The sequence below is a fragment of the Martes martes genome (genome assembly GCF_963455335.1).
Source record: "Martes martes genome assembly, chromosome: 13".
NCBI classification, from domain to species: Eukaryota; Metazoa; Chordata; class Mammalia; order Carnivora; family Mustelidae; genus Martes; species Martes martes.
The window spans coordinates 64,480,837-64,493,731 of record NC_137901.1 but is presented as its reverse complement, the minus strand read 5'-3'; the positions used below and the strand labels follow the sequence as shown (position 1 = coordinate 64,493,731).

Below are 12,895 nucleotides of genomic sequence, written 5' to 3'. Positions count from 1 at the left end.
GCTGGAGAGGGAGAAGCAGGGTCCCTGTGTGAGGCTGGATCCCAGGATGCTGAGATCATGACCTGAGCTGAAGGCAGACACCCGAACACTCAGCCACCCGGATGCCCAAATATTTTCCCTAGTTTATTTGATTGGTTAGCCCATTGGGGAGGGTGTGTAAAGGGTGCTTATAATTACACTCTGTGCTACTTACAATGTGTTTCTGGATTTGTGGATTTGTAAAAAGTGCCTTGTGGGTACATATTGGCGTTATATTATGCATGACAACTCAAGGATAGGATTTTGCCACTTCAGGTCAGCGAACGGGAGAAGAATGAGGCACAAACAAGTCAGCCGCAAGAGAAAGGGAGCAGGGGTCAACAGTAGAGAAGAGTGTTGCCCCAAACAACTCCTCAGTCCTGCCTTTTTTAGATTACAGAAACCTCCATCCATAGAGGAAATCCTGCAACCGTCCCTCAGAACAATGTATTACTTAAAATATAACCCAAACAGTAACCCACAGAAGAGCCGAAGAAGGCCACACATTAGTCATATGCCTTGTAGATAAACAAGAAGGAGGGCAAAATATGTCTGGTCAAGCAGTATAAAGTTTATAGTTGAACAAGCACATTCAAAGGACTTATCTAACTAGCCACACGCGCTTTTGTGGGGAGAAAGAGGAGATAACAGAAAAATGAAGCAGGCGGCGTTCTGCCCCGAGCGGGCGGAGCATCCCCAGCCGCTCAGCTTCAAGGCCGTACATCATCCTCTCCCCCAAAGGCCTGTTGCCAGTATGTTTTTTTCTTAAGGCTATGTCTAAATGTGCTTGGGAACTAGTAAAATTTCCCATGGGTTATATATATATATATGGATTTTATTTATTTATTTGACAGAGATCACAAGTAGGTGGAGAGGCAGGCAGAGAGAGGAGGAAGCAGGGTACCCGCTGAGCAGAGCCTGATGTGGGGCTCAATCCCAGGACCCTGAGATCATGACCTGAGCCGAAGACAGAGTCTTTAACCCACTGAGCCACCCAGGCACCCCCCATGGGTTATATTTTAAGACTCCTCTGGGGTCTCCTCAACCACAGCCGGGGAGGCGGATGAGGGAGGGGGCTCGGGAGGGGCAGCCGCCTCAGGTCCTCCTCCGCCTGAACCGGGGCGCCCATTCTCCCCATACGGGCCCTGGGAGGTACTGGCCCAGATGGGGAGCGATCTTACCAGTATTGGCCCTTTTCAAGCAGTGATCTGTATAACTGGAAGGCTCAAAACCCACCTTTCTCTGAAGACCCGAGGGGCCTGTTTCAGTCTGTCATGCACACACATAGCCCCACCTGGGACGATTGCCAGCAGCTCCTTAAGACCTTGTTCACCACGGAAGAGCGAGCAGATCCTCACTGAGGCCAAAAGAATGTCCCCGGGGACTTTTTTTTTTTTTTTTTTTTGCCGACAACCTTGCGGAACCTGATCGGCGAGCGCTTCCCCTTGAATAGTCCGGATTGGGACTTTGGGAACGCGGAAGGTAGGGAGCGTCTCCGAGTTTACCGCCAGACTCTTCTGGCAGGTCTCCGAGCAGCCTCACGCCTCCCCACCTATTTGGCTAAGGTAAAAGCTGTAATGCAAGGGGAAAGTGAAAGCCTGGCCATATTTTTAGAGCGCCTCTATGATGCTTATAGGCAGTACACCCCTTTGGACTCCCTGGCAGAGGAGAATCAGTCAGCTGTGATTATATCCTTTATAAACCAAGCTGCCCCAGATATTAGAAAGAAATTATATAAACAGGAAGGATTAGGGGAAATGACCATCCGGGATCTGATGAAAGTGGCAGAGAGAGTTTTTAACACTCAGGAGACTCTGGAGGAAAGGGAGGATCGGATCAGAAAGGAGAATCAGGAGTTACAGGAAAGACTTAGGAAAGAAGACAGAGAGCATCAGAGTAGGGAGAACAGGAGGCAGCAGAAGTAGATGGCCAAGATCCTGCTGGCAGGGGTACAGGGCACAGCCCGAGTGGGACTGGGTCCAGCCGGACCCGCCCGACCTCAGAAACCGAGGCCCAGGCTAGATAGGGGGCAATGCGTGAACTGCAAAGAATATGGGCATTGGAAGAGGGAATGCCCCAAGCGCCAGGGCCAGACCGGACAGGACGCTCTGGTATTACTGGCGGGAATGGACAGTGACTAGGAGGGACGGGACTCCGGTCCCCTCCCCGAGTCTTGGGTAACTGTGTGTGGAGGGGAAGCCAATGGGATTCATGGTAGACACAGGAGCCCAGGACTCAGTTTTAAACAAGCCTACAGAGCCCTTATCTCAGAAAACCAGCCTAGTGCAGGGGGCAACTGGGTCCAAGGCTTATCGATGGACCAGTAGGTGCCAGGTGGACTTGGGCCGCCACCAAGTGACTCACTTTTTCCTGGTTATCCCTGAATGCCCGGCCCCCTTGTTGGGCCGTGATCTCCTAACCAAGGTCCAGGCCCGTATCCACTTTGAACCAGACGGCATCAAAGTGATGGACGGCCAAGGTGACCCTGTCCCTCACGGATGAGCATCGCCTGTTTGCCCTGCAGGACACCTCTCCCCCCCACCAGGTGGCCCCATGAGATGCATTACTGGCTTAGGACATACCCTCAGGCTGGGCGGAGATAGCGGGTGTGGGCCTGGCAGCCCACGGAGGACCAATAGTGGTGGAGGTCAAAGCCCGGGCCCAGCCTATCCGGATCCACCAGTACTCCATGTCCACTGAGGCACGGAAAGGAATTGCCCCACACATTAACCACCTCCTAGAAGCCGGGATACTGAAACTCTGCCACTCCATCTGGGAGTGAACACCCCGCTTCTCCCCCTTAAGAAACCAGGGAGAAAGGATTACAGGCCAGTCCAGGACTTGAGGGAAGTGAATAAGAGGGTCGAGGACATCCACCCCACGGTCCCCAACCCTTATACCTTGCTAAGTCACTTGCCCCCTTCACATGTTTGGTACACCACCCTAGACCTAAAGGATGCGTTTTTTAGCATAGCCCTGGCACCCAGCAGCCAACACATTTTTGCCTTCGAATGGCATGATGACAGTACGGGAACCCCCGGACAGTTAACCTGGACTAGGCTACCACAAGGCTTCAAAAACTCTCCTACTCTGTTTAATGACTTAAATCAGGACCTGGACTCGCCGGAGCCATGATTCAGCTACACTCCTGCAATACGTAGATGACTTGCTTCTGGCAGCCCCCACCGAGGCCGAATACTGACAGGCCACTGGAGACCTCCTCTAGGAGCTGGGACAATTGGGCTATCAGGCCAGTGCAAAGAAAGCCCAAATATGCAGGTAGACAGTCACCTACCTGGGGTATAAATTGAAGGAAGGAACCAAATGATTAACAGAGGCCATAAAAGAGACTATTCTTAGACTTCCAGTCCCAACCTCGGCCGGAGAGGTCCGTGAGTTTCTAGGGACAGTGGGCTACTGCTGGCTATGGATTCTGGGGTATGCTGAGATAATGAAGCCCCTGTATGAGGCAACCAAGGATAAGGCCCCCTGGGCCTGGGGGCCAAAACAGCAAAAGGCCTTTGATGAACTCAAGACCGCCCTCTTAAAGGCACCAACCCTGGCATTGCCAGACCTCCTGAAGTCCTTCACCTTCTTCGTCCATTAGAGGAGGGGGATAGTGAAAGGGGTACCAGTGCAGCGCCTGGGGCCATGGAAGCGTCCGGTTGCCTATTTATCCAAGAGACTAGACCCAGTCGCATCAGGATGGCCCCTGTGCCTGAGGATCATCGAGGCAGTAGCCCTGATGGTAAAGGACGCAGACAAACTCACTTTCGGGCAGCCTCTGAAGGTGGTAACTCCCCATGCGATCGAGGGAGTCCTGAAACATCCCCCTGGTAGGTGGATGACCAGTGCCCGCCTGACCCATTACCAAGGACTCCTGTTAGATGCATCCCGGATCATCTTTGCCAAACCAACTGCACTGAATCCAGCCACCCTGCTGCTGACCCCGGATCTGGAAGCCCCCCTGCATGACTGCCAGGAGATCATGACAGAAATCACCCAGGTGCGCCCCGACCTCCAGGACACCGCCCTTCCCAACAGTGAGTTGATATGGTACACTGAGGAAAGCAGCTTCGTTATGGACGGGGTGCGAAGGGCGGGCGCAGCGGTAGTGGGCCAAGACGGTAATGTCATTTGGAGTGCCTCACTTCCCCCGGGGATCTCAGCCCAGAAGGCCGAAGTGATTGCGCTGGCGGAGGCACTGGAATCGGCCGAGGGGAAATGAGTGACTGTCTACACCAATAGCCGCTACGCTTTCGGCACTGTCCATGTGCATGGCGCCATCTACCGGGAGAGGGGCTTTGTTACAGCGGAAGGAAAGGAACTGCGCAATCTCCCAGAGGTACAGAGGCTGCTAGCGGCGGTGCAGAAGCCCCGGGCAGTTGCAGTTGTCCCCGTCCCTGGAAGCCAGTCTGCCCAGCCTTCGGAGGCTGAAGAAAACCGGCGAGCGGATGAGGCCGCCAAAAAGGCGGCAGTAACTTCACCAACTTTGGCACTCGCCCTGCCCACACCCGAGCTCCCACGCCTGCCCCCGCGACCTGACTACATCCCAGAGGATCTGCAGTGGATCCAGAACCACCACTACCCAAAGCCTGATCAGCATGGGTGATACCGGGACCCAGAGGAGAGACTGATACTGCCGGCGAAACTAGGACTGTTCCTCCTTTCCAACCCGCACCAAACCACCCATTTAGGGAAGAGAAAATTGCTGACCGTTCTCGAGTCCGCCCGCCTCCGGTTTCCCCAACAAACAACCCAGATCCAGGAGATCATGGATCAGTGTGTTGTTGGGTGCCAGGCTACGAAACCCAGTAGGAAGGGACCGCTACACACAGGTACGAGGCTACGGGGGAGGGCGCCAGGACGGAGCTGGGAGGTGGATTTTACTGAAGTAAAACCTGGGAGGTATGGGTATAAGTACTTGGTGGTATTGGTTGACACTTTTTCAGGCTGGGTGGAAGCCTTCCCCACGAAACGAGAGACTGCCCAGGTTGTCGCTAAGGCATTACTGGAAGAGATCATACCCAGATATGGGGTCCCCGAGGTTTTAGAGTCCGATAACTGCCCGGCTTTCATCAGCAAAGTCCTACAAGGACTGGCCCAAGCGGTGGGGACCGATTGGAAGTTGCATTGTGAATATAATCCCCAGAGCTCAGGGCAGGTAGAAAGGATGAATCGAACCCTGAAGGAGACCTTGTCTAAATTGGCTATCGAGACTGGCGGGGACTGGGTGACCTTCCTACCCTATGTTATCTTCCGGGTTCAGAACTCCCCATATGTGCACGGATTAACTCCCTTTGAAATCCTGTATGGGGCACCACCCCCCATTGTTGTCCGTACTCTCCTGGACCAAGACCCTAATGCGGCTCCAAATTATCTGGCCAGTCTGAAGGCCCTACAGGAGGTTCAGCGTGAAGTCTGGCCCTTGGTGCGCTCTTTATATGAGACAAGGGACACACCGAATCCGGAACATGGCATTGTCCCAGGGAATTGGGTATGGGTAAGGAGACACAGGTCCCGAACCTTAGAAGAAAGATGAAAAGGTCTTTATGTGGTTGTTCTGGTTTGCCCCCACTGCCTTAAAGGTTGACGGCATTGGGCCTTGGGTTCACCACTCCCACATGTGCCGGGCCACCCCGCCGGAGCAGAGACAAGCCAGGGAGTGGACTGTGAAATAACACCGTGATAACCCCCTGAAGCTACAACTCACCACACCTCGGGGACACGCCAAATCTCCAGTCTGGTCTGACAATGAAGTGGCTGCTGGTCCTGACCCTACTCAACGACTGGAAAAGGAACCTCGCAGAAACCAATCCTTATCGGCTTTATAAGCAGACATGGATCCTGACCGATGGAGAGACTGGTAGGACTCTCAACGAAACCACCCGCGTGGCCCCACTATCCACATGGTGGCCAGACTTAACCTTCTGCTTCAGAGACATCAACCCTGATTACAAGTCCACGGCACCCAATTTAGCCCGTAGCTATGGATTCTATGCCTGTCCGGGACACTCTAATGGTCGACAATGTGGGGGGGCCCAATATTCCTTCTGTAAGAGTTGGGACTGTGTCACCTCTAATGACGGGGATTGGAGGTGGCCAGTTTCACGACCAGACTCCCTACGATTGGCCTTTGTTAATCAGGGAAAGCCTAGGGGGGCAGCCGTTCCTCTCCTTCGAGGTCCTTGTTCCCCTCAAGACTCAGACAGGATCCGAGTTCGGTTCACTGACCAGGGAAAACAGGAAGGGGTTAACAATTGGATTCAAGGAAAACAGTGGGGAGTAGTGTTCTACAAATACGGGGGACATGCGGGATCCACTATTGTTGTCAGATTAAAGGTTGAGGCAGTACAGAGGAGCAGTACTCCGGTAGGTCCAAATAGGGTGTTGGCTCCTCCCACTCCTCCCGCCCCTACCAAGAACCCAGGTAACAAAAACCTCACAAACGGGACCATAAGACCCCAGACTAACACCTCTGTAATCTCCGTGGCACCTACTACACAGGCCACCGAGGACCCCTTGTGAAAACTAATGCATACTATGTATGAGACCCTTAACGCCACCAGCCCTAACCTCACGGCCTCGTGCTGGCTATGTTATGATGTGAAGCCTCCGTTTTATGAAGCAATAGGGCTAAATGCCACCTATAATGTATCATCAAGTGAGAACCCCTCTCAATGTTCATGGGGGGACCGTAAAATCGGTCTAACCATGCAGTGAGTGAGCTGTAATGGAACCTGCTAGGCAAAGTGCCGCAGGTTAAACGAAGTCTTTGCGCTTCCATAGATAACACCCCTAGTTGGAAAGATGGTCCAAAGTGGCTAATCCCAGAAAATAATGGATGGTGGGTATGTTCAAAGACTGGCCTCACCCCGTGCCTCTCAACCTCGGTCTTTAATGCCTCTGAGGAATTCTGTGTCCTGGTGACTGTGATGCCCCGCATCCTCTACCACCCTGAGGAACGCATGTATTCTCATTGGAATAGAGCACAAGCGAGAGAAATAAGAGAGAGCCCATCACTGCACTAACTATTTCTACCCTGTCCGGCATAGCCTCCCTGGTTACTGAACGAGCAGGAATGACATCCCTGAGGGCGGCCATAGATGAGGATCTAGAAAGAATAGAGACCTCTGTAAGTTATTTAGAAAAATTTCTCACCTCCCTGTCCGAGGTAGTACTCCAGAATAGAAGAGGGCTTGATTTGCTGTTCCTCCAACAAGGGGGACTATGTGCCATGTTAGAAGAATGCTGCTTTTATGCTGACCACTCGGGGGTAATAAAAGAATCTATGGCTAAGGTGAGGGAAGGATTAGCCAAGAGAAAGAGGGAAAGGGAAGCACAGGAAAACTGTTCGAGGCTTGGTTTAAATAGGTCCCCCTGGTTCACCACCCTAGTCTCTACCTTAGTTGGCCCATTTGTTTTGCTTGTGTTTATTTTAACTTTTGGCCCTTGATTTTGAATAGGCTTGTTAATTTTATAAAAAATTGTGTTAATACCATCCAACTCATGGTCTTGAAGCAACAGTATGAGAGTTTGCCCGCTCCTGGGGACCCCTACAACTTCCCCTTAAATGAGCAGGATTCTTCATTATACACAACTAAAGAGGGGAATGTAAGGGTGGGTTACCATTAGAACGGCCATCTTAAGGACCGGGAAGCCATTTTACTGAGCGACCCCTGGCCAAAACTGCATACGTGACTTTGAAAAAAGAGGAACTAGCTAAAACCTGAAAAACAACTTAATCATAAACCACCAGGTTGTCGCACAATTCTGTTTGAAAAGAACTTACCTTGTTAAACTACCAGGTTGTGGCGCAAGCCAAAAATATGTAACTATGGAAAATTATTGTGAGTTAGATGTTTTGAAAATGCTGTATAAACCCTTGGCTTTGAGCGCTCTGGGTCCTTGTTGAAACCCGCCACATTGGGCAGATACTCGGACCCCAGCTAGATGGAAATAAACCTCGCTGTGTGACTTGCATTATCGTGGGTTTCCTCTGTCTATTTGAGGGGTGGTTGACTCCGGACACTAACACTGACCACCCAGACCTGCAGGGGTCCAGGCAGGCTAAGGAATGCTGCTTGTGAGGCTCCTGCTGCATGAATGACCTTGGGAGACTAGTTACTTGAAATATATTGTCTGGAAAAAAAAAAAAAGAAATTTTTGTCTGGCCTTCAGGCCATAACTGGCCCTTCTGTTCTGGACATCAAGAGCTATAAGTCTTGCCTCACATCCCCTCCTGCTCCAGGCTGGGTTGGCCCCTGGGCATGGGACCCAGGAGGGGAGATAGGCTCCCACAGCCCAGTCTCCTTGAAAATGTAAAAACATGGTAACATGGAAATGCAGCTCGCTCCAAACTGCCATGTAGGCAAACAAATATTTAACTTCAAACCCCATCATTTGTCCTATAAATAGGGCTTTATGGGGATGGTCAGTTGAAAGTCTCACCTGAGGGGAGGACACTGTGCCCAGGCCTCTTGGTCGGGACTCCTGCCCAGCTGTTTCCACTGGAGCTTTCCCAGCTAATGAGGTTGGATGTTGTAAGTACCCGATTTGATGTAACTTTGTCCTAGTCTCATTTACTGCTGTTACCCTCATCTGTGTATAATTTCTCTGTTTCTTTTAGATCTTTATAATATTGGTAAAGTGTTTTTCCCTTTCCAAACAAAGTACCACTGTCATGGATCTTTTTTTAGAACACAATCCCAGGAGGCACCTGGGTGGCTCAGTCGATTGGGTGTCTGCTGGGGTCCTGATCCCGGGATCCTGGGATGGAGCCCTCCATCAGGCTCCTTCTCAGCAGGGAGTCTGCTTCTCCTCTGCTTATGCTCTATAAACATGCTTATGCCCTATAAACATGCTTATACTCTAAACATGCTTATGCTCTCTAAACAAAATCTTTAAAAAAAAAAATTTAGAACACAATCCCAGTAGCTCTTTCTGCCCATGGGCCCTGTTGCCCACTGTGCTTTAATAAAAACACCTGTTGGGGTGCCTCCGTGGCTTCATAGGTTAAGCATCTAACTTTGACTCAGGTCATGATCCCAGGGTCCTGGGACCTAGCCCCTGTTACGCCCAAGTTTTCGTGTCTGAGAGACCACCAAGGAGCCAACACCGATGCAGTCACACGGGTTTATTCGACAAGCTTAAGCTTGGGCCCAAGTATACCCAACACAGAGGAATAGGGACTTGGATCCGGAACCAGATTACAGTCAGAGTTTTTAAAGACAGAGTAGGGGTGGACTTGGCAGTAGGTGATTGGGCCACGATCACCAGCCCTATGTTCTTGTGATTTATTACAGTTTTAAGTTATCCTATTTCTGACATGATTTATTACAACGTCAAGCTATCCTACTCCTGACATGATTTATTACCTCGTTAAGCTATCCTATTCCTAATTGGTTTTTGGTATGGTGATTTGATTTCAAAACCTTTGATCAGTCTTCCTGGAACCAGGGGTCACTTACCGGTCACTGAGACGAATCCTTTGGCCATTCTTCCTGGAGCCAGGGATAATTTACCAGTCATGGAGACCTAAGATGGCTGCCAGGGCCAAGATGGCTGTACTTATGTCAAGGCTAGACTTGAGGTGGATACAGCCTTGTTTTTCTTGGCCTCCACAGCCCCAAGTAGGGCTCCCTGCTCCATGGGGAGTCTGCTTCTCCCTCTCCCTCTGTTCCTCACTGCCCCACCCCCATGCTCATTCTTTCCCTCCCTCTCAAATACGTAAATAAAATCATACTTTTAAAAAATTTTTAAAAAAAATTTCTAAGCTTTGTTTGTTGTGGGCAGCCGCAAACTAGCTCGAGTGATTTGACCAAACCGGGCTCGGACTTGCGCCTGCTAAAAGCCTAAAAGGGTTAACAACCCTACAGGCGAAAAGCTGAGTAGCGCTTGAGAAAGAGCTTGAGCAATGGGACCTGAAACTCGCTAAGTGACTGCCCACATTAGCTTATCTGCAACAGATTGACCAGACATGGTCATGAATCCATACTGGGCCTGTGCTGTCCTTGACGGGTATCTATAGTCAAGGCCTATTGGACATAAACCAGAGTCTTCTGGCGCCAGAGGGACTGCAACATGTATAGGTATATAGATAAGAGAAAGCCTGAAGGGTTTCATGTGCATGCCAGAAATAGTTACTCCCTTTTCTTTGTTTCTGCTAGCTATATAATGATTTGCTGTTCTGAATAAAATTGGCATTGCTTGGACATCATCCACCTTGCCCCTCCTGTCCCCATCTCTTTGCGTCTCGTCTTCATTTCACCATCCTCTTACCTTCTCGACCCTGGTTGCGTTGTCGCGCCGGCCGTGACAGTTTGTCAGAGAGAGAAAGAGAGCACAAGCAGGGGGACTGGCAGGCACAGGGAGAAGCGGGCTCACCACCAAGCAAGGAGCTCCATTCAGAACTGAATCCCAGGATCCTGGGCTCATGACCTGAGCCAAAGGCAGAGGCTTAACCAACTGAGCTGATGAGGAAACAGAAGGCTGGCTGGCTGGCTGAGGACAAAGCAAAAGGCTGACCCTTTACAATCTTACCCCACCCCCACTCCTGGGTGGGACATACGTGACATTCTTTAGGAATCTTCCAACCATCTTAATGTTAATACCTGGCTAGAGGGCAAAACCACTTTGACAATGGCAAGGGCTCTGGTATCCAGTATCTTGTAGGTCCTCTTTAACATATGAAAGTTCTATTGAAACCTCCCTTTTCCTTACCTCCCCCCACCCCCTTGGTTCATAACCTGCCACCCCTCACCCAGGAGCAGCAGCTCTTTCTGCCCACAGGTCCTGTTCCTGTGCTTTAGTAAACCACCATTTTGCACCAAAGATGTCTCACAAATTCTTTCTTGGTCATCGGCTCTGGACCGCACCCCACCGAATCTCATCTGTATTCTAGAACTTCATCAGAGCCACCCAGGAGCCCTTAAATTCTTAAAAAACAAAACAAAGCAAACGCCTTTTTGCATCAAAAAGTTCTCAAGAATTCTTTCTTGGCTGTCCCCCTCAGCCTACATCACATCAATTTTCTTGCATTTGCAGTTTTTTGAGTTTTTTTTAATTAAAAAAATTTTTTTAACATTTTATTTATTTGACACAGAGAGATGGCAAATAGAGAGGCAGGCAGAAAGCGTGTGAGGCGGATAGAGACTCCCGGCTCCAGCCCCTTTCTGTCCCTGGCTCCCTTTTGCTCCAGCTAAGGCCAAGGAAAGACCAAATAGCCATCCCATTTGACTAAAATAAGATAACAAGTCTTTGCTCCTGCTGAGACAGAAGAAAAAGACCAGATGCCCAGTCCTGTTTGACTAAGAAAAGAAAGAGAAACAGCCCCCTAGGTGATTTAGCACTCTCCCGATTTACCTCCACAGAGATTATACTTCCAAGTGAAAGGGCCATTTGGCCTTGAGAGACTGGAAAGCGTCTGGGCCTTGAGAGACCTCGAAAACAACCTGTTACCATCACCCATTTCCTGTAACCATAAAAGCTCACTCCTAACCCTGTCCGGTGCTCAGTCTTTGGGAATGATCCCACTGAGCCCGCTGGCATTAATAAAGCTGTGTTTTCCCATCTCTCCGTGTGCCATTTGGGTTTCCTCGGTCACCTCAGATTTTCCGCAGCAGGGGAAGCAGGCTCCTTGCTGAGCAGTGAGCCCCATGCAAGGCTCGAACCCAGGACCCTAAGACCATGACCCGAGCCAAAGGCAAAGGCTTAACCCACTGAGCCACCCAGGTGCCTCTTTTTTGAGTGTTTTTAACTCAAAATAGTCAATATGCCAGAGTGGCATATTCTGGGGTGGTATGATCTGAGCTCCTCTTATAAACACATTCACAGCTGTTATCACCAGACTCCGAAGTGCGGTTTCCTCCGTAGAGGTTGAGGCATAAGGGCTAGGAGCCTGACCCAAGTTGGGGGTAAAAGGGGTCCACTAGTACTTGTGATGAAGTTCTAGAATATACCTGAGCTTCGGTGGGGTGAGGTCTGGAGCCGATGACCAAGAAAGAATTCTTGAGACATCTTTGGTGCAAAATGGTGGTTTATTAAAGCACGGGGACAGGACCCGTGGGCAGGAAGAGATGCTGCCCTGGTATCCTGAACTTATATACACAGGAGTTGGGTAAGTGAGGACAAAGGGGGGTGTTCAGAAGGGCTGTCACGGTAAAGAAGACTGTCAGGATACTGGAGGCCTGGTTATTGTCAAGCCAAGGCTGTTTTTCCCTCTAATGAGGCACTAACATGAAAACAGTTGGGAGTTTCCTGGTGGAATGTCACATTCCTCCTATCAAACATCCCTTGCCAATGAGCTTTAGGTTTAGAAGAAATTTAACTTAATTACATTTCCTTCCGCCTCAGCCTCCTTCAGTTTTATGGAGGGGAGGGCAATGTTGATGTTAGGGCTTCAGGAACTGAGTTACTTGTCTCTGGAGGTTAGGCTATTGATAAGATAACTTCTTTGTTGTAAATCACTAGGACATTTGTAAACGCGGAGAGACTCCAGTCTTGCAGGATTGTGATCTCTACACGTTATCTCTTTGTTTTTCTTTTAGGGCAGCCAGGAGTGCCTGAGGAATGTCACACACGTCACCGAGGTGGGGGGGGGGGTGTAAGGTGCCAGCTTTTGCTTTGTCCTCAGCCAGCCTTCTGCTCCCTCATCATTTGTACTTTTTTTTTTTGTTCAGAGAACACACAAATAGGTGGAGTTGCAGGCAGAGAGAGGCAGCTCCCCACTGAGCAAGGAGTCAGATGCGGGGACTAGATCCCAGGATTCCAGCATCCCAGGATCATGACCCCAACAAAAGGCAGACGCTTAATCTGAGTCACCCAGGCGTCCCTTGTACACTATCCTTTATAACAAATTTAAATAAGGATGCTAACA

At 50.2% G+C, this 12,895-nt stretch overlaps 1 long non-coding RNA gene across 1 annotated transcript; it reads left to right on the top strand.

The window, feature by feature from the left end:
- Nucleotides 1-4,360: 4,360 nt before the first annotated feature.
- LOC308354624 lies at nucleotides 4,361-8,001 on the top strand. Its single transcript, XR_013967883.1, has 2 exons — nucleotides 4,361-4,856; nucleotides 5,607-8,001. It is a non-coding gene; the product is annotated as an uncharacterized lncRNA (long non-coding RNA).
- Nucleotides 8,002-12,895: the final 4,894 nt, after the last annotated feature.